The 18,760-nt window shown below is 52.2% G+C and overlaps 1 long non-coding RNA gene across 1 annotated transcript; it reads left to right on the top strand.

The window, feature by feature from the left end:
* The first annotated feature begins 1,670 nt into the window (after nucleotides 1–1,670).
* Nucleotides 1,671–3,474, top strand: LOC138121904 (uncharacterized). The gene is made up of 3 exons (XR_011156296.1): nucleotides 1,671–1,735; nucleotides 1,990–2,098; nucleotides 3,309–3,474. It is a non-coding gene; the product is annotated as an uncharacterized lncRNA (long non-coding RNA).
* The last annotated feature ends 15,286 nt before the right edge of the window (nucleotides 3,475–18,760 follow it).

The following is an 18,760-nucleotide window of genomic DNA, read 5'->3' as shown; positions in this document are numbered from 1 at the left end:
CCCTGTTGCTTCTCCAAGTAGGAATCACTCGGCAGTTGGAGCACGTGTTCACCCTTCAAACAACCTCTCTTCTAGACTCAAATCCCCCTTTTTGGAGGCCCACCTGAGGAATTCCCTGCGGATAAACACGGAGCATTTCCCTCTGGAGGAACTCAGAACAACCCAAGGGGACACAGAGGTTCTGAGGCACCCTCTGGAATCACAGCCCCTGTTCCCACTCCATCCCAGGCGCCAGACAGGAGGAATTACTGCTCCAAATGCATGAAAGGTGTTTGTGTTCCAAGCTGGGAGCCACTGGTGGCTGTGATTGAAATTCCTGTCACCGTCTGAGGGGAGGGAGCGGTGCCAGCCGCATGATCATCCATATGCCCGGCTAAATCCACTCCAAATTGATTAAGTTCCGCTGAAGGAGACCTGGAAATCAATCTGTTCAGGCTTGCTTGGAGAGAAATGACAGCCTGGAGGTGACACGAGTCTGTTTTCATCGCTGCCCCTCGTGGGAGCCCACGTGTGTCCCCCCAGGTGATTCTGCTGGCAGAGATAATCGGCTGCTGTTGGAATCACTGGAAAAGACTTTGTACCAATCTCGTGCCTTCAGGCAATTTGGGCTTTCCAGCCAATACCGAGCAAAAAGGAAGTGTTTTTTAGGAAAAGAACGAAAGTTCCTGGTGTTGGATGGTTCCCAGAGAGGGGCTGGAGTCTCCTCACAGGATATTCCAGAGCCACATGGATGCAATCCCGTGCCCGGTGCTCTGGGATGGCCCTGCCGGAGCGGGGAGTGGCACCAGTGACCCTCTGGGGTCCTTCCAGCCTGCCCCATTCCATGAATTTCACATCTCATATTCCAGGGTTCTGCCTCAGCACTCCCATTAATGCCGCCGGAGCTGCTGGGAGTCACCAGGGTCTGTCCAATTGTCCCGGTGACATTTCCCACCCCTGTTTGCTGCTGCTCACACAGCCTGGGAGGTGCTGCAGCCTTGTCCTCCGTCAGTTTTCCGCCTGTTCTGACTTCATTTGTTGAATTATCCAGTAATTCATTACAACTAAATTTCATTGGGCTTTTGGCCAAGGTTTCTCATCAAAAATTACATGAAGACAAATATTGTCGTTATTTGCCCAGCTGTGCAGCTCCATTGATATTCTCTGCAAGGCCGAGCTCGTTATCAGAGCTGAGTAACACTGATAATAAACCCATATCTCTCCCCTACAGAGCATCCAGTGTCAACACAGGCGCCTGAGCAGTGTCCAAACCTCCACACTCACTTTGTTCCCAGGGACTCGCTCTATAATCTCCCAACTGAACATTTTTCCAGCCAAACCCAGGCAGTTTTTCGCAGCAGAACGTTCCACATGAGCGTGCTGGATTCCGTGTATTCATATTTCAGGCAGGGACGAGAAATACCCAGGCTGCTTCAATAATACATCAGAATCCTGTTCCCACATTGTCAAAACAGAACATTCGTGTTTGTATTCAAAGTGACTTTTTGTTTAGAAGTATCTTTGTTTCCTGACATAAATATTCCTTTAAAAATACGCAGCCAGCGTGGAGCATTTCTCTTTCATCAAATGAAATATCTTTATTATCCCCGAACGCCTCTTTATTAACACTCCCAGCTCTGGCATTTATATTCCTGTTTCTGCACGGCTCAGGAGCAGCAAACACAGAGTCGCTGATGGAATCCACGAGCGCTGCCCGTGCTCCCGGCCCCGGGGAAGGAACCGTCAGGAGCTGAGCGTGAGCACCACACCGTGCCGGGGGTTTTGTCCCTCTGCTGCGGGAGGAGCACGGCGGGGGGGCTGCCTTGTGCCGAACTGGTGCTCCAGGAGGAGGAGAGGGGTTGGAACACCCAGCACAGGGTGTCTGGAAACCCCCTTGAGTGCTCTGCTCCTGCCCCGGGAGGTGGGAAGGGCACAGGACACGGAGCAGCCTTTGCTCTTCCGTGAGAGCACAAGAGCATCTCTCCTGTAATTCACCCTTCTGATTTACAGCTCTGCTCCCTCTCAGCCCTGGCAGGCAGAAAACAGCTGTAAATCACTTCAATCCAAGGATTTCCCTCTCCCAGCCCGAGACAGGGATGGCTCTTGTGTCCTCACTCAGGTAACTCTCGTCTCCCTGGGGATGCCTCTTCATGTGGGGGATTTTAAAAGCTCCACGAGATAATGGGATATTTTAATAGATATAATCCTCCCAAAATAATCACTTTCATTCCAAACTTTAATGGGTCTGCTCCCCAACCCCCTCCCCCCACAAGTCCACCTCCCGAAATTTGTGGGAGCTTAAGGATAAAACATCCCAGCTCCCTATGACCAAAGCTGCCTTCCCTGGCTCTGATTCAAACAGCCCCCGAGTTTAGACTGAGATTAAATATTTTGTGTGTGTTTTAAGGGGAAAAGATTAATTGAGCTTTATTACAGGTTTAATGCCTCAGCCTCCATTTGCATTTTAAGAGGCGTGATCTCATCCTGCTGCAGAATCCCAGCTCCGTGTTTACTGCCCGGAATTGATCCCGGCTTTGATAGGTTATAATTAAAGCAGGCACATTAAGGATTTAATAGGGCTTCTTATTGTGAAGAAGGATTAAAGGGGTGGTAGAATTCACACTTAAATTTAATGGCTTTGATTAAACAAGGGGACGAAGGGATCTGTCAGTTCTGGCTCCTGTTCTGACCTTGGGAAAGTCACCTGGGCCCAGGGCCTGGTCTCTGTAAGCTCAAGCTCTGCTCTGAGCATGTTCTACAGAGCTGGGCTTAACTCCTTTGCACCTTGGTCAGTTCTCCTCATAAAAGTTGCAAATCCCTTCCAACAGGGAGCTGGCTTTTGGGATCAGTTGGAATTTCTTCCGTTTTCTCTGGTTAAGTGCCAAGTACAAGGGACAGGACAAGAGGAGAAGGCCTCAGGCTGTGCCAGGGGAGGATCAGGTTGGATATTGGGAAAACTTCTTCATGGAAAGCGCTGTCCAGCCCTGGCGCAGCTCTCCAGGACAAGGGTGGAGTCCCCATCCCTGCAGGGATTTCAAAACTTGTGGATGTGGCACCTGGGGACACGGTCAGTGGTGGCCTTGGCAGGCCTGGGTTAAAGGCTGGACTCGATGATCTCAGAGGGCTTTTCCAGCCTGAGCAGTTCCATGAAGCATCATCTAACTCAAACAGCAGTGACAGGGAAGAGCTCAGTCATGTGTTGGTGTCCTGAATGTGCAACTTTCCATTCAAATGGGGAAAATTTCAGCTTTTCTCCTTCAAAAGTTACTTCTGTGAATGAGGAACCATGAAGTATTTCCTTGTTCAGTCATTCCTGGTACTTTTTGCAGGATTCATCCAGGAATGGTGGCAAATCTTCAGCTGTGATGTGACACTGCACCACAAAGGCGAAAATCCAGCCCAGAACTGAGGGAATGTTTGAGAGCAGCTCAGCAAAAACTGGCAAAGCCTTCAGCTCAAAATGCATCAATCTGTTCCCTTCACTTCAAAAATGTCTCATGGAAATTTCTGGAGTTTCAGTTCAGTAACAAACATTCCCTTCCCGTCCCAGTTTCAATGACAATAAAGGATTGAACCGCAGGGATTTGCCACAGAGGAGGAATCCCAATTTTTGCTCAGCTTTATCCAGATGGTTTCTGCTTTGTACCCAGGGAACTTAAATTGAAATGAGAGAGCAGTGACTTGGGAACGGCTACTCCATGGGGCGAACAGCAAAAGCTCTTCTATTCCCTCTTATCCCTCTCTTCCTTTTTTTTCCCCCCCTCTTTTTCAAATCATGAAAAAGACATGACAAAAAAAAAGCTTTGACAGGACTGTGTGGTGGGAAGCCATGGGTTGCCTTTCTGTGCATTGATTTTTAGGGCAAAATGATAATCCAGCCTGGAAGGAACATGGATCGAAGAGCTTTTCCCAAAACAAACTCTGAGTCACTGCTTGTTTGGGCTGGGGAAAATCAGGAATCACGCCTTGAAATCCACTGGTCCAAGTCAGAGATGTCTCCTGGGAAGATCTCAGCTGATTCCTGCCAGGATAAGAGCTGGAATCAGGAGCTCAGGGCAGAGATAAATGAAATGGAGTTTGGCTGCGCCTGGTCACAGGCTGCCAAACACAGGTAATTCCCTGAAAAAGGGAAATCTTTCCTGAAGTGGGAGCTCCACCTGAGCTCAGCTGTGGTTTGGCTCCAAAACCCCACCTGCCAATGGCTCCTGGTGAGATCACCTCATGGAAACAGATTTCCAGTCCTATTCCCAGCTCTGTCAGCCCAGGGAATCAGAATGGACACCCGGGCGTGGTTCAGCGCTGCTGATTTTCATCACCTGGGCCTGTCCTGCTCCCACACCCCCTTCCCCCAGCAGGGCCATGGCTGGTGACCACCAGCCTCTGTCTGCCATAAATTATTCACCTGCAGTAAGGGGGGATTAAAATTTCATGAGAAATTGTTGTAGAATGCTGGAACGCAAGGAGATGGCAGGGGAGGGCTGAGATTTAGGGATGCAGCACAAGCCCCTGTCTGCAACCAGGCTTGTTAAACTGCACGGATCATTTTACCACATCACGTATTTGTAGAACAAATCTTTTTGTCTCTACCTGTGAAAAAAAGCAGTTGTTTGAGGACTTTAAGATTTGAGGCCTACAATATTTGATGCCTGTAAGACTTGAGGCCTGTGAGACTTCAGGCCTGTGAGATTTGAGGTCTGTGAGATTTGAGGCCTCTGAGATTTCCCCACATTTGGTTCCCCAACCTGAGTTCTTTGTCTCTCACCACAACCTCTTAAATGGCCAAAGAGTTCATGAGTTTCTTGTAAAAACTGCACCATCGTCACACGTGTTGAAAGCAGAATGCTAAGCGTGGTCATTAATTAACTTTTTAATTTATGATACAATTAATTTTTAAAATGCATTTGCCCACTTTTACCACTGCTGCATGTAAATGTTCCTTCTGCAGAGCTTAGCTTGAATTTTTTACCCAGTCTACCTGCAGCCTTGATTCAAAATGCACTCAGAATTAACTTTGGGATGGAGAATTCTCTGGGAATGGCAAAGGAAGGAATTAATTTCACCTGCCTACACGAGCTTGTGGATGCACAGAGGGGACAAGAAACCTCTGCCCTGTCACACCCACACTGTTCTGCTCTGGAGTTCACCAGTAAAAACCATCCCGTGGGAGCAAAAGGGGCTGAGAGGGACGTGGAGCTGGGAAAAGCACCCAGAATCAGGTGATTTGGGGCTGATATTTTTGTTCCCCAAGCCTCTGATCTCTCCTCACGCTGCCATCTGTAGAAAGCACACTTTGTACATATGGGATTTTTATTCACGCTGTCAGGGGGAGCTGGATTATTTCCAGTGATTTCAGCTCCTTCCCTTCAATATCCAGGAAAAAGAATGTCTTCCTGCAGAACACTCTTGTTGGAGCATCCAAACCAAGTTCCCCCCACGTTGTTTTTGTGCATTTCTGTTGCACAAACATTGCTTTTCATCAGCCTCCTGTTTCCTGTGGCTCCTGCCTGGGTTTGCACAACTTCCACCGGTGCTGTCAACAGAGCTGGGCAAGCACAGCTCCAGCAGCCAGGGATGGAGCTCAGGCCAGGGGAGGCTGCTGGCAGCGAGGCTGAGCCCGGCTGTGCCAGGGGTGGCCTGGGCACACTTTTTACCCACTTTTTTCAGGGCCACAAAGTGTCCCAGAGACTCTGCCCGGATGTGGAAATGAACTGTCCACGTGTTTCAGAAGGAGCCAGGAATGCGTCCACTGGGAAGTGCTCCAGTGCTGACCACACTCCAGGCTTAAAATATTCCAGCCCTGGGCTGATCCCCCAGCGTGGGCAGCAGGAAAGGGCTTGGGCTTCTGCCCCTGTGCCCCTGTGCTCAGGTGAGGCCCCACCTGCAGAGCTGCCCCAGCCCTGGGAATTTCAACATCAAGAGGATGTGGAGCTGCTGGAGAGAGTCCAGAGGAGGCTCCAGGATGATCCAAGGGACAGAGCCCCTCTGCTGGGAGGAAAGGCTGGGAGAGCTGGGATTGTCCAGCCTGGAGAAGAGAAGGCTCCAGAGTGACTTGATTGCCTCTTGCAGGACCTGAAGGAGCTACAAGAAAGATGGAGAGAGAATGTTTCCAAGGGATTCAGGGCCAGGAGCCAGGGAATGGCTTCCCAGTGCCAGAGGGCAGGGCTGGATGGGATCTTGGGCAGGAATTGTTCCCTGGCAGGGTGGGCAGGGGCTGGCATGGAATTGCCAGAGCAGCTGGGGCTGCCCCTGGATCCCTGGCAGTGCCCAAGGCCAGGCTGGACATTGGGGCTGGGAGCAGCCTGGGACAGTGGGAGGTGTCCCTGGGGTGGCAGGGCTGGCACTGGGTGGGATTTAAGGTCCTTCCAACCCAAACCACTCTGGGATTCTGGGATTTAGAAAAGGAGCTGTGGAGGAGCCAGGGACTGCAGGGAGGAGGTGTTCCCAACGCTGGAAATGAGAACAGAGGTGGGAGGGGATTGTTTGGGACACCTCGGAGACAAGGCCAGCAGCAAGAGCCTCTGAGAGCCACTGCCACCCCTGGGCTCAGCATTCCTGATTCATTGCCCGGCTGGGAGCCCGGGCCACTCCTCCCACCCAGCAGTGCCACAGAGGAGCGGCAATCCTGCCAAAACCTAAATAGAGGCATTTCTGGGGAACTGGAGGGGAAAACAACGGCCCAGGCAGCATTTGTGGAGTCCATAAATCCATGTTCTGATAAATTACCTCGGAAAGTGCCTCTCACAGACACAGCATCCCAATCCACAGGGGCAGCTGATGAGAACGACTGCACAGGTTGTTGCTACCGGAGCACAACCAGTCTATTTTTCTCTTTTATGACTCCCCATTCTCAGGAATGCATCCATCAGGAAAAGAACTCCTGCTTGACGCTGGGTTTCTCTGGTGGGCAGCCAAGTGGCAGTGCCACACTGGCCACAGTGTCTGTGGCTCGGGAGCTGAGCTCGAGATTAACCACGGCTTTGCTGCTCTGCCTCCGCCCCTGTGCCGGGCTCTGGACAAGCTGCCACTCGCTCGTTCATTCACTCACTCCCATTTGGTGCTCACAGGGTGATAAATCCCTTCCTGCTGCCTCTCATCCCAGGAATTAGCAGAGAAACTTCCTGCTCCTGTCTGTGCTCCTCTCCGAGATCGTTTGAGGTGATTAAACGGGAGCTGAGCAGTTGCTGCTGATCGTTCAGACCTTCTGCCCCTCCTCTGGGTGGTTTCTCCCAGCGACATCCGTGGGGATTAGGAGGAATGTTGGCATCGCTGCTGCCTTCACTGCTGGTTTGCTTAGTTAACAGCTCTTGTTTTGGACTGGGCTGCACGAAAAGCTCCCTGGATCGGGTGAAACGGTGTTTAAAACCCAGGACGGTTGTTCAGCAGCAGGGGGTGATGTCCAAAGGCACTGGGAAAAGAGCCCTGGTGGGCTGTTCATCAGCCTGCTGGGACAGTGCTGTGTTTTGGATGGGTTTTGGATGGATTTTGGGCATATTTTGGATGGGTTTTGGATGGATTTTGGGCATATTTTGGATGGATTTTGGATGTCAGTCATCACCCCCCGAGCAGGGACCAGCTGGGCCACCCTATTGAAGCCCAACTTGAGCAGCAGCGTGACAGAAACCCCTCCAGCCCAGTGGCCTCCCCAGCCCCAATGGGTAAGAGAAGTAAGGAGCTGGAGGGGCAGCTCCAGCTCCAGAATGCATCCAAAATTCATCCCAAAATTTGCTTTATCAAATCACGGAATCACAGAATGGTTTGGGTTGGAGGGGACTTTTAAGCCACTCTTGTTCCACCCCTGCCATGGCAGGGACACCTCCCACTGTCCCAGACTGCTCCCAGCCCCAATGTCCAGCCTGGCCTTGGGCACTGCCAGGGATCCAGGGGCAGCCCCAGCTGCTCTGGGCACAGTCCCAGCTCTTCCCCACCCTCACAGTAAATCATGAGTTTACTTTTCCTTTTATTGGATTTTTCGGTGGTATTTGATATTTTTCTTCCTCACCTCCTGCTGTCTGGTCACCTGTATCATTTCTTTTGCTGCTCTGGGAGGGCTGTGAGAAGCGGATGTTTTGCAGAGGAAAGCTGTGACTTCCCTGGACACAGAGGGATGAGGAGCTGGGAATGATGATGTGGATCATTATCAGGAGGCTTGGAGGAGAATAATGGGAGCTGACAGTGGCGGATTGGAGAAGATGTTTACAAGATAAATAACAGCAGCAATTTCATTGGAGCCACTGAGTTAGAAATAAGAACAGGGATATTTTTCCAGCCAGGAGATGACACATTTTATGTTGGCTCCCAGTTCCATGTGCATGTGGCACGGCACTGGGGTGAGGCTCTCTCGGTTTTATTTTATTCCCAAGCCAAGAGGAACATCGGGATGAGCTCCTGCTCCTGCTGCTGCCCCTCAGGTGAGGGAGACAAACCCAGCTCAGCCCATGGAGCTCCAGGTCCTGCTCAGCACTTGGACAAGCAGCAGGACTCTGCTGATGGCTCAGCTGTGTCCTGGGTCTGTGCCCCAGGCGATGGTTTATTGAATCCCAGCTGTAGGACACGGTGAAATCCCAGCCCAGGCTGAGGCAGAGCTGAATTCTCTGTTTCACAAAGGTCAGAACCTCAGGCTATTTTTTATTATCGTTGTTGTTGCTGCTTCTCAAGTCTCTGAAGCCGAAGTCAGCGGCCCATCCTCCTCCTCGTACAAACTCCCCTCTCTGCTGCTCCGTGCTGACACCGGACTGAGCCCTCCAGGCCTCCCAATCTCTGAATCATCCTTGTCTTGCCTGCAACCTTCTCCTCCTCCCAAAACATCGCTGTGGGATCAGCAGAGAAGCCAAAGATGGTTGAAATGTAGGAATGAGTGGTTTTATCCACTGCTGCTGCAGCCTGTCCTGGAGGAGCAATGATTAAAAATGCAGTTTTAACCTGGCTTTAAATGTGTTTTATGTTGGGCTGAACCTACTTTATGTGGCATTTTCTTGCTGTGGTTCCTCAGCCATTGGATTTGGGATTGTTCTGTTCCATCTCATTCTCTGCCTCAGCTCCTTTTCATTAACTTGAACCTCCACAGGGTTAAAGAATGTGTGATCCTGGACTAGAAAGGGGCAAAAATTCTAAAAATTCTAATTAAAATCCTAATTAATAATCACACAATCCCAGAATGGATTGGATGGGAAGGACCTTAAATCCCATTCCACCCCCTGCCCTGGCAGGGACACCTCCCACTGTGCCAGGCTGCTCCCAGCCCCAATGTCCAGCCTGGCCTTGGGCACTGCCAGGGATCCAGGGGCAGCCCCAGCTGCTCTGGGCACCCTGTGCCAGGGCCTGCCCACCCTCACAGAGAAAAACTTCCAGCCTAACCCTGGTCTCTGTCTGTTTGTAGTGTTTATTAATTTATTATTTATTACGAGGAAAGATCTGATAAAAGGCAAAGCAAATCGAGCACGTTTGGCTCAGAGAGGAGAGCTGCCAACCCCCAGTGCTGTCACTGGCTGGAAATGGGTTAAAACCCCCCGAGCTGCAGCTCTCCCGCGGGAGCTGGGTGGGAATTATTTGCCTGGTTGGAGACAGCCCTGGTGCAGCTCCTGCTGCTGTGAAGCAGGACTTGAACAAGGTGTCAGTAACAGCTCCTCTGGCTGGAAAATTCCTGAGGTGGAACAGAGCTGACACACTGTGAGGCAGCTCCGTGCTGGAGGAGCAGAGCAGGATCCCAGGGGATGAGCCAAGGGGAGGCTCCTCTGGAGGTGTCTGAGGAGCCCCAGCACAGCTGCAGCTTCAGCTGCAGTAACAATATCTGACTGAATATTCTCTGCAAGGCTCAGATCCTTGTGAGCCGAGCTGGGAACACCCCCCAGGCTCCCCTTGCCAGGCACCACGGAATGGCCCCTCTGGAAAGGTGAATGGCACAGAATCCCAGAATGAACAGGGTTGGGAAGGACCTTTGGGATCACCGAGTCCAACCTGTGGCCTGATACCCCTCTGTCACTGGCCCATGGCACCGAGTGCCACATCCAGGCCTTCCTTAGACACCTGCAGGGATGGGGACTCCAAACCTCCCTGGGCATCCCTTCCAATGCCCAGCCACCCTTTCCATGGAGAAATTCCTTCCAGTCTCCAGCCTAAGCCTCTGCTGGTGCAGCCTCTTACACCCCCGTGTCCTGAGCCCAGCACCTGAATTAACCCCGGCCCTTTGGCAGCTCCCATTTCATTCTGGGCTGGTTGCTGGTGTTTTGGAGCCCCTGGTGACATCCCGAGCAGTGCTGGGGACTCGTTCTGCTGCTCTGCCCCCTCGCTGCTGGGAAATAAACCTGAGCCTGAGCCTGGGCCTGTCCCAGGAACTCTGCTGTTTGTGGAGATGGGAGAGGCTGGGATGCGAAGCCAGAGGGAAATATCTCTGTCCAGCAACCACCCAGATGTGTCCCTCACAGTTTCATCACTGGAATTTATCAGCTCCTTCAGCCACAGCCGCTGTGAATGTACAGGGACAGTGGTGGGGGGCACAGGGAGAGAATCCCAGATGGGATTGGGTGGGAAGGGACCTTAAATCCCACCCAGTGCCACCCCTGCCATGGCAGGGACACCTCCCAGTGTCCCAGGCTGCTCCAGCCTGGCCTTGGACACTTCCAGGGATGGGGCAGCCACAGCTTCCCTGTGCCAGGGCCTCCCCACCCTCCCAGGGAACAATTCCTGCCCAAAATCCCACCTATCCCTGCCCTCCTTCAGCTTCTGTCGCACCCATTTCAGTTCCTGGGGAGCAGCACTGGTGTCTCACAGACAAGGATTTGTTCCTTGGAAGGAAGGAAATAGGAAAGAAGGAGAGGAGAATTTTGGGAAAGCATTTGGAGGAAATAGGGACACACAGGAAAAGGAAGGACCAAAACAGTGTCTTTCTTCCTGCACCTTCCCCAGGTGTTTTTCCACAGCTTTTCCTATTTCTCCTTTAACATTTTAATTAAAAGCGTCATCATGATCATAACAACTGGATGATGAGTGTGTTTGTGGCTGGCTTGAAACAACTCCATCCCCAGCTGATAAACTCCAGCTGAACATTCCAGCACCGCCTTTTAGGATTTATTTTGTCTATGATGTGGTTATTGCAGCCCATAAACAAGAAGCATCCTCAGGTTCCCATTATAATAAAACTGTTACAATGCACTGCTTTTTATGTAGGAATTAGGGAATGTGCTTCTGCATGACTGGAAATTTATATATTTACTTCACAGATTTATATGGAGATTTTTTTTACACAACTTTTTAAGTGCAAAACTGCTGCGCTCGGGGTTTGTGAGCACAGGGCCCTGTGCTGGGCAGGGAAATGAAAAATCTGCCCCAGAGTCACCCGGGTGCTGCAGAATCCTTGGGGGAGACATAATTACAGAGAAAGTTATTGTTTCCTGAATAAACAGGGATTTCTTCCTCTGAGAATCCCTTCCTTCCACTGAGTAAGACTGGAGAAAAAGCAGGACATGTCCTGTTAGTAACAGAGTTTGGGTATGTGGATATGCTGAATGTATTCCCACCTGCAGAGCTGCTCCAGCTCTGGGAATTCCAACATCAGCAGGACCTGGAGCTGCTGGAGAGAGTCCAGAGGAGGCCACAGAGCTGCTGCAGGGCTGGAGCCCCTCTGGAGCCGGGCTGGGAGAGCTGGGGGTGCTCAGCTGGAGAGGAGAAGGCTCCAGGGAGAGCTCCGAGCCCCTTGCAGGGCCTAAAGGGGCTCCAGGAGAGCTGCAGAGGGACTGGGGCCAAGGGATTCAGGGCCAGGAGCCAGGGAATGGCTTCCCAGTGCCAAACGCTGCCAGACTCTGCTCCAGCGTTTGGAGGGCGGAGCAAGGGCCAGGAATTGCAGATGAATCACGGCAGGATGATATCGCCACAAATCAGCAGCGCTGGGCTGTTAGCACCCAGGGGATGATGGAAAGCTCCAAACTGATTTATCCCCTGGCCATCCATCTCCTCTGCCCCGCTCTCCAGCCCATAAATCCCTGGAGCCATCCAACAGGTCCTGGCGTTTCCCTCTCAAAGTCACCCATGGCTGCTCGGGGCCCATCCAGCACCGGGATCGGGCAGGGAATGAGCAGAGTTCTGGGAGCAGCAGCCTCCTCCTCCCTCCCACCACACCTGGAGCTCTTTTCCCCACCTTCCCCTGCCTAGGCCAGGTTTGGTGCAGGGATGGAGCCAGGAAGAGCAGGAGCCCAGCTCAGGGAGAGGACAGCTCCAGTTTTTATTGTTCTGGTGTTACAGGAGGGAAGGAATGCCCCAGGGAGGCCCCAGGGCAGCAGGAACCAGGAGCACAGGGACTGTCCCATTCCCTTCTTGCCACGTTCCCATCCCCTGAGGAGTTCCCGGCTCCTGCCCTGCACGAAGCACAGCTCGGCCTGCCCGGGATGTAAAACACAGCCCTCTGAGGGGCTCCTCTGCACTGAGCTCTGGGTTTGTGTTCAGCTGTGCAAACGTGAACTCATCACCATCAACCCTTTGTGAAGCCGCGGGGGGGATCAGCTCCCCCAGCAGGAGCTGTCGCCACTTCAGCCAAGCTCAGCTGGGGCAGAATCGCCTCCTTTGGAAGGGGCCACTGACTGAGGGACAAGGTGGGACTGGTCAAAGCTTGGATTTGATGATCTTGGAGGTCTTTCCCACCCTAAAATGTTCTGTGGTTCTGTGGCTCCAGAGGAGTCTCTGGCAGACAGAGCTGCACATCCCTGCTCAGCACCTAAAATGAGAGGAGATTAATTCAGTTTATCTTCTGAGTGCTTTGTTGGACTTCACTTTAATGTTCTAACAGTGCTTGTCAGGGAGAATAAAAACCCTCCCAGGGAGCTCTGCACCTGCTCAGGGTGGGAAAGGAATCAATTCCTGGCCTTGAAGGCAGCCCTGGAAGGAGCTCCCAGGTGCCTCCTTTGGCTTCCCAATTAATAAAGGGTAAATGACACTCAGAGAGATGCTGTGTGCCTTGGCTTAACCCTTGGGAACCGGATATTCCTCCTGTTCTAGTGGATTCACGTATCCGGGTCTCTCAGTATTGCTCATAGGTTGGACTCAATGATCTCAAAGGTCTTTTCCAACCTTCCTCATTCTGTGATTCTGTGACCCCAGAAGAAAATCCAACTGTTGCTGCACAGACGCCGGAATTCTCCAAGGGACTTAAAAGGGTTGTGCCTTCAACAAAGCCATCAATCCCTGTGGGTACAGCACAGGGTGGGGTGATTCTTGTCAGCTCTCATTAATTTGAAAAATAAAATGAAGCTTTGAAAACATTAGGGGAAATATGAATCAAATAATCGTTGGAAAATGTGCAGCACAATAAATCCAAGGCGTTTGCCTGACGGAGGGGATTTGGGCAGTTTGAGTGATCGGCTGCAAATCTGCAGATCATAAAAACCATAAACAACTGTGGGAACAAGCACTGAGCTCAATCGATGCGGCTGAGGGGGCAGTGACAGGGACAAAGGCTGCTGTGAGTTCTGTTTGGGGTCTCCCAGGACGTGGCAGGGAGGTGGGGAAGGAGCACACTGAGGGTGTGTGCCAAATCCATGGAAAACACTGCAGTCAGCCTGTGCCAGGTCGGATTTGCCCAGGCACCTCTTGCTCCGTCCTCTGCCTCCCCCAACCCGACTGTCTGGCTGGGAAAAACCCCAAAACACCAGGATTTGTGCTGTGCCCCAAACAGTGCTGGGGCTGGCAGGGGCTTTGCAGGCAGGAGGGGTCACAGGGCCCAGAGCAGCTGAGCAGCAGCAGGAGTGGCTCAGGTTTGGGTTTGTGTCACCCTCCCATGGGCAGAGACACCTCCCACTGTCCCAGGCTGCTCCAACCTCATCCAGCCTGGGCACTGCCAGGGATCCAGGGGCAGCCCCAGCTGCTCTGGCAATTCCATGCCAGCCCCTGCCCACCCTGCCAGGGAACAATTCCTGCCCAAGATCCCACCCAGCCCTGCCCTCTGGCACTGGGAAGCCATTCCCTGGGTGCTGGCCCTGAATCCCTTGGCCCCAGTCCCTCTGCAGCTCTCCTGGAGCCCCTTTAGGCCCTGCAAGGGGCTCAGAGCTCTCCCTGGAGCCTTCTCTGCTCCAAGTGAACATTCCCAGCTCTCCCAGCCCGGCTCCAGAGGGATCATGTCCAGTCTCAGCACTGAAGTGACGCCAACACCAGCTGAGCTGAGCTTAAGGGTTCTTCCATCTCCACTCTCTGTGGCACAGCTTTAAGGTGCCCCTGGAGCTTAACAGAGCTCCACCACAACCTGGCAGGGAGATTTGGGGCGGGGGAATCCTCTCCTGCCATTCCCCTCTCTGTGGAACCGCTCGTTGTCCCATCAGGACACTCGGGAACGGCAGAGGCTGCGGTGGCCGCTGGACAGGTTGTGTCCGAGTGGGCCACCTCCCTTTGCTAAGTCCGAGATAATCGCTGCCTCTCTCCTTCCCAGACAGGCATGGATATTCCCCTTGGAGCGGCGGAAGGGAAATCCACGGAGCAGAGAGCTCTGCGTGGTTCGTGGCAGCCGGGGAGGATTCGTTTCCTGGTGACTCTGCTGTGACAGACGGGCTCTGTGCTGCTGGGGGGGCCCGGCCAGCAGAACTGGGATCTGCACTGGGAGCAACCTTCCCCTTCCCCTTCCCCTTCCCCTTCCCCTTCCCCTTCCCCTTCCCCTTCCCCTTCCCCTTCCCCTTCCTTTTTTCTTCCTCTTCCTCTTCCTCTTCCTCTTCCTCTTCCTCTTCCTCTTCCTCTTCCTCTTCCTCTTCCTCTTCCTCCTCCTCCTCCTCCTCCTCCTCCTCCTCCTCCTCCTCCTCCTCCTCCTCCTCCTCCTCCTCCTCTTCCCCTTCCTTTTCCCCTTCCCCTTCCCTTTCCCCTTCCTCTTCCTCTTCTCCTTCCCCTTCTCTTTCCTTTCTTTTTTCTCTTCCCTTTCCCTTTCCCTTTCCCTTTCCCTTTCCCTTTCCCTTTCCCTTTCCCTTTCCTTTCTTTTTTCTTCCCCTTCCCCTTCCCCTTCCCCTTCCCCTTCCCCTTCCCCTTCCCCTCCCCCTTCCCCTTCCCCTTCCCCTTCCCCTTCCCCTCCCCCTTCCCCTTCCTCTTCATATGAATTTTCCAACATCAGGGCACACCAACCTCTTACACCTCCTCCACCTCCAGCAGCCCCACCTGTGTTATTTCCTTTATTATTCATTAAGAAAATTCCATCTGGATCGTGCCTGGATTCCCACCAGCTCTGCCTCCTTCTTGCAGAGACCAAAGCACCCTCTTCACTCCTGGGTCTGAATCCTGAGGTGAGGTTTTGCTGGGTGTTCATAAAGATTTGCCTTCCCTCACTGGGGCCTGAACATTAACGACAGGATTCACTGGGGTTGAACCAAGTCCACCTGCCTCCATTTGTGCTTCCAAACCTGCTGGTTTCTGTTTACCTGCTGAAATCAATGGCCCTTCCAGCTGAAACAATGCAGGGAACACTTCCTGGGGCAGTCCTTGTATTTGAGAGGAACAAACCTCACGAAGGAAGCTGCAGGAGGCTGTGCTGGCACTGGGCTCTGCCTGCTCCCACCTGCTGGGGAGACAAAAATTCTCCAGTAGAAGCAAACCACGTTAAATTTGAGAAATACAGTTAAAAGTGGAGTTCCCATTTCATCCCCTGCCCACATTCCCGGCGCAGGGCCTGGCAGAGAGCTGCAGCTGCTGTGAAATACCGCAGAACACAGAGCATTTATTGACCCAAGCCCAGCCCATGCCCAAGAATACGAAGTTTTATTGATTTGTTTGCTTGTAGCTGGTGCTTCCCCCTGAAAGCTGCAGCATGGCCATGATTTGTTTTCATCTCCAACTTTTATATCTCTATTGATTTAGGACGGGCAGGAGCAAAAAGGAGAATTGAAGTTGGGCCTTCAGATCTGTCCTTTCTTGGGTTTGCCAAGAGCTTGAGAGCTCTGAGGGAGAAATATAAATTTATAAGCGCAGTTATCAGGGTTTCGTTGCTAATGCACGGTGCAAAACGCTCCCAAGCAACTCATTAAAGATGCTTTTTGTATCCCAAGGAAAGGACACGTCCCATCCCTGTGCCAGCCAGACGTGGCTGAGGTCACCTTATCCACGACCAAACCCAGAGAGCAGCACAGGCCTCCCCCAGCGCGCTCCTTGAAGGGCCTCACTTCTTCAGGAACTGTGTGGCCACCACAAATACAGAAAAATATGGAATTCTCAGGTATTATACACAAAAGTCCTAGAATTAGATTCCAGTCAAAGTCCCGGTGCTCCTGTAAGGCAGTTCCTTTATTCAGATCAATGAGCACAAGCCAATCAATCAATGTATTGATCTGGTATAGAAAACGTTATTATTTGCTGGAAGATTTCTGCTGTGGATGGCTGGGAAAAGAAATTATGTCAAGGGCAAGGATGGATTAAAGCATCAGGAGGGAAACTGCCCTTGGTGGAGCTCTCCAGGTTCTAGAGCTCCTGTCCAGAGGAAAGAAATGAACCCTGGCTTTCTTCCACAGAGGTTTCAAATTCTCTTTTCCCTCCGCTGAAGAACAAACCCAGGATATTTTCTTGACACATAATTTTGCAAATCTTTTTTTTTCCTGCCATCTCTCTCTCTTTCAAGCTTTTTTCTCCCTCTCCAGCTGCAGAAAACTCTCCATCCTCAAGCCCAGAATGATTCCCTGAGAGAAGCTGGCTCCAGCAGCACAGCAGCTTTTGGGGACAGGACACTGAGCAGAAACATTCTGAGCAGGGTTCCCACTGCGACTTCCAAATGCTGCCCACAGCTCGGAGGAATCCCACTGAGGAATTCTGCCAGCTGGTGAACCAGGGAGTGAAACTCTCCTTTTGGAATTCTGCCTCCCAAAGACTGAGTACAGAACTAAAGCTGGGAAAAGAACTGCCCCTCCTGTCAGGGACTTGTGCAGAGCTGCAGGGGGCCCCCTGAGCCTCCTTTGCTCCAGGCTGAGCCCCTTTCCAGCTCCCTCAGGAATTCTCCAGCCCCTTCCCAGCTCCCTCAGGATTCTCCAGCCCCTTTTTCAGCTCCCTCAGCCGCTCCCGGGGCTCCAGCCCCTTCCCAGCTCCCTCAGGATTCTCCAGCCCCTCCCCAGCTCCGCTCCCTGCCCTGGGAAGGTGTCCCAGGCCGGGCCTCAGCAAACCCCAGCAGGGAGAGGGACACGCAGCTCCTGCTCAGCCTGACAAGATCGTGGTGCCCAAACCCCACGGGCAGCCTGGAAAATCCCATCCCACCGATTCCCTCGGCTTTGCCAAGGGAAATGGCAGCTCTGGCTCCCGGGGCTGGCCCGGGTGAGGGAAGGTCTGGGTGCAGGGACTGCCAGTGACCCTCAGAGCTCTGCTCCTTCCCAAATCCTGGGCCAGACAACCTCCTGAGCTGGGACAGGCCCCACTCTGTGCTTTTCAGGCCCTTCCAGCTCTGCTCCTTCCCCAGGAGACGCCAGGAACATTCCCAGAGCTCTGAAAAAGGGGAATATCGGCATTTTTCAGCCCAAGCTCCCTGGCCCTGTTGCCAAAGGCCAGGACATGACACATTCCAAGACGCTCTGCGGGAAGGGGCTGTTGGAGCACAAAGCTGCCTCATTATCCTGAGCAGCAGGTGCACAAACCTCCATCCAAAAGGTATTTGCATGGAGTTGGCATCACCTGTGGAGGCAGAGCCATCGTTTTGGGGCTGGAACAAAGGAAATGGGAATTTTCCTCCCTGCTCAGCCGAGCAAATGGCCACTTTTATCACCCCTCTCTGCTAATCCACCTCATCCAGGCCAACCAGCAGTGCGGACTCTGTTTTTCATCGTGGTGCTCGATGCAGGAAAAAAAGAATAAAAATGAAGTGAGACAGTATTATATTTCAATTAAAATGCCATGAAATTTTTGGCTGTGCTTTTTAATGTGATAATGTTAATTAAACCAAGCTCTCGTGTTCTGAAGTCTTATAAAACGTCTTGGAAAAGGATAAAAAATAATAGTAGGAATAAAATTGGGCTATTTATCTACCCTGAGATTAAAGGGCTTCTTGTTTCCTTTGTGAATTTAGATTTCCAGAATTAAATGAGTGTGAAGTAATGATATTTTTCAGTAGAATCATTATCATTTTTATTGCAGTGGAATGTGTGCAGCATTTCACTGTTATTGTACTTAACCCACCTAATTGGGCCTCTCCTCTGCCTCAGCCGTGGGCTGTGCTCTCGTGGGGAACAGGCCCCAAAATCCAGCCTTTTCCACCAAATTCCTGCCAATCTGATTTTTCTGGAAGCTCTTCTCTCCTGGGGGATTTCAGGGAGTCAGTGCAGAGCTGTTACTGCTTAAATATCCCTCAGAATGGCCCAAAAATGCTTTTTAGTCTCTCCACAAGGCCTGGACTTGTAGTACATCCATATTTATGAAGTACAATGCATAAAAACATACCTCAATCACAGTTTATTATGTAAATATGTAAGGTGTGAACCACAAGTGGAGTCCCCAGCATGGCCAGGCCCAGGTGTGGAGCAGAAATGGGGATATTTGGGGACAAATCTGTCCATGCCCTTTGGACGAAGCAATGACTGCTTGGAATTGCACTGGGAAAAGTGACGAGGGAGCACTGAGGGGCTGCTGTGGGCTCTGTGCCCACACAAAACCCAAAACCTGCCACGGCAACAACCCTGCAGAGCAGGGCAGCTCCAGGGCTGGGCTCAACGCCGTGGGAAAGCCTTGGGAAGAGGGAGAAGCTCCTGATCCAGATCCCAGCCTGGCCCAAGGGGCTGCCACCCTGACCCTGACCCCTGGCACTGCCCAGCCTGGCTCTGGCACCTTGGGCACAGCCCGGGCACAGTCTGTGCTC

This window comes from Aphelocoma coerulescens, chromosome 23 (assembly GCF_041296385.1).
Source record: "Aphelocoma coerulescens isolate FSJ_1873_10779 chromosome 23, UR_Acoe_1.0, whole genome shotgun sequence".
NCBI classification, from domain to species: domain Eukaryota; kingdom Metazoa; phylum Chordata; class Aves; order Passeriformes; family Corvidae; genus Aphelocoma; species Aphelocoma coerulescens.
Note: the sequence above shows the minus strand (reverse complement) of the source record. Positions and strands in the feature narration are given on the sequence as shown.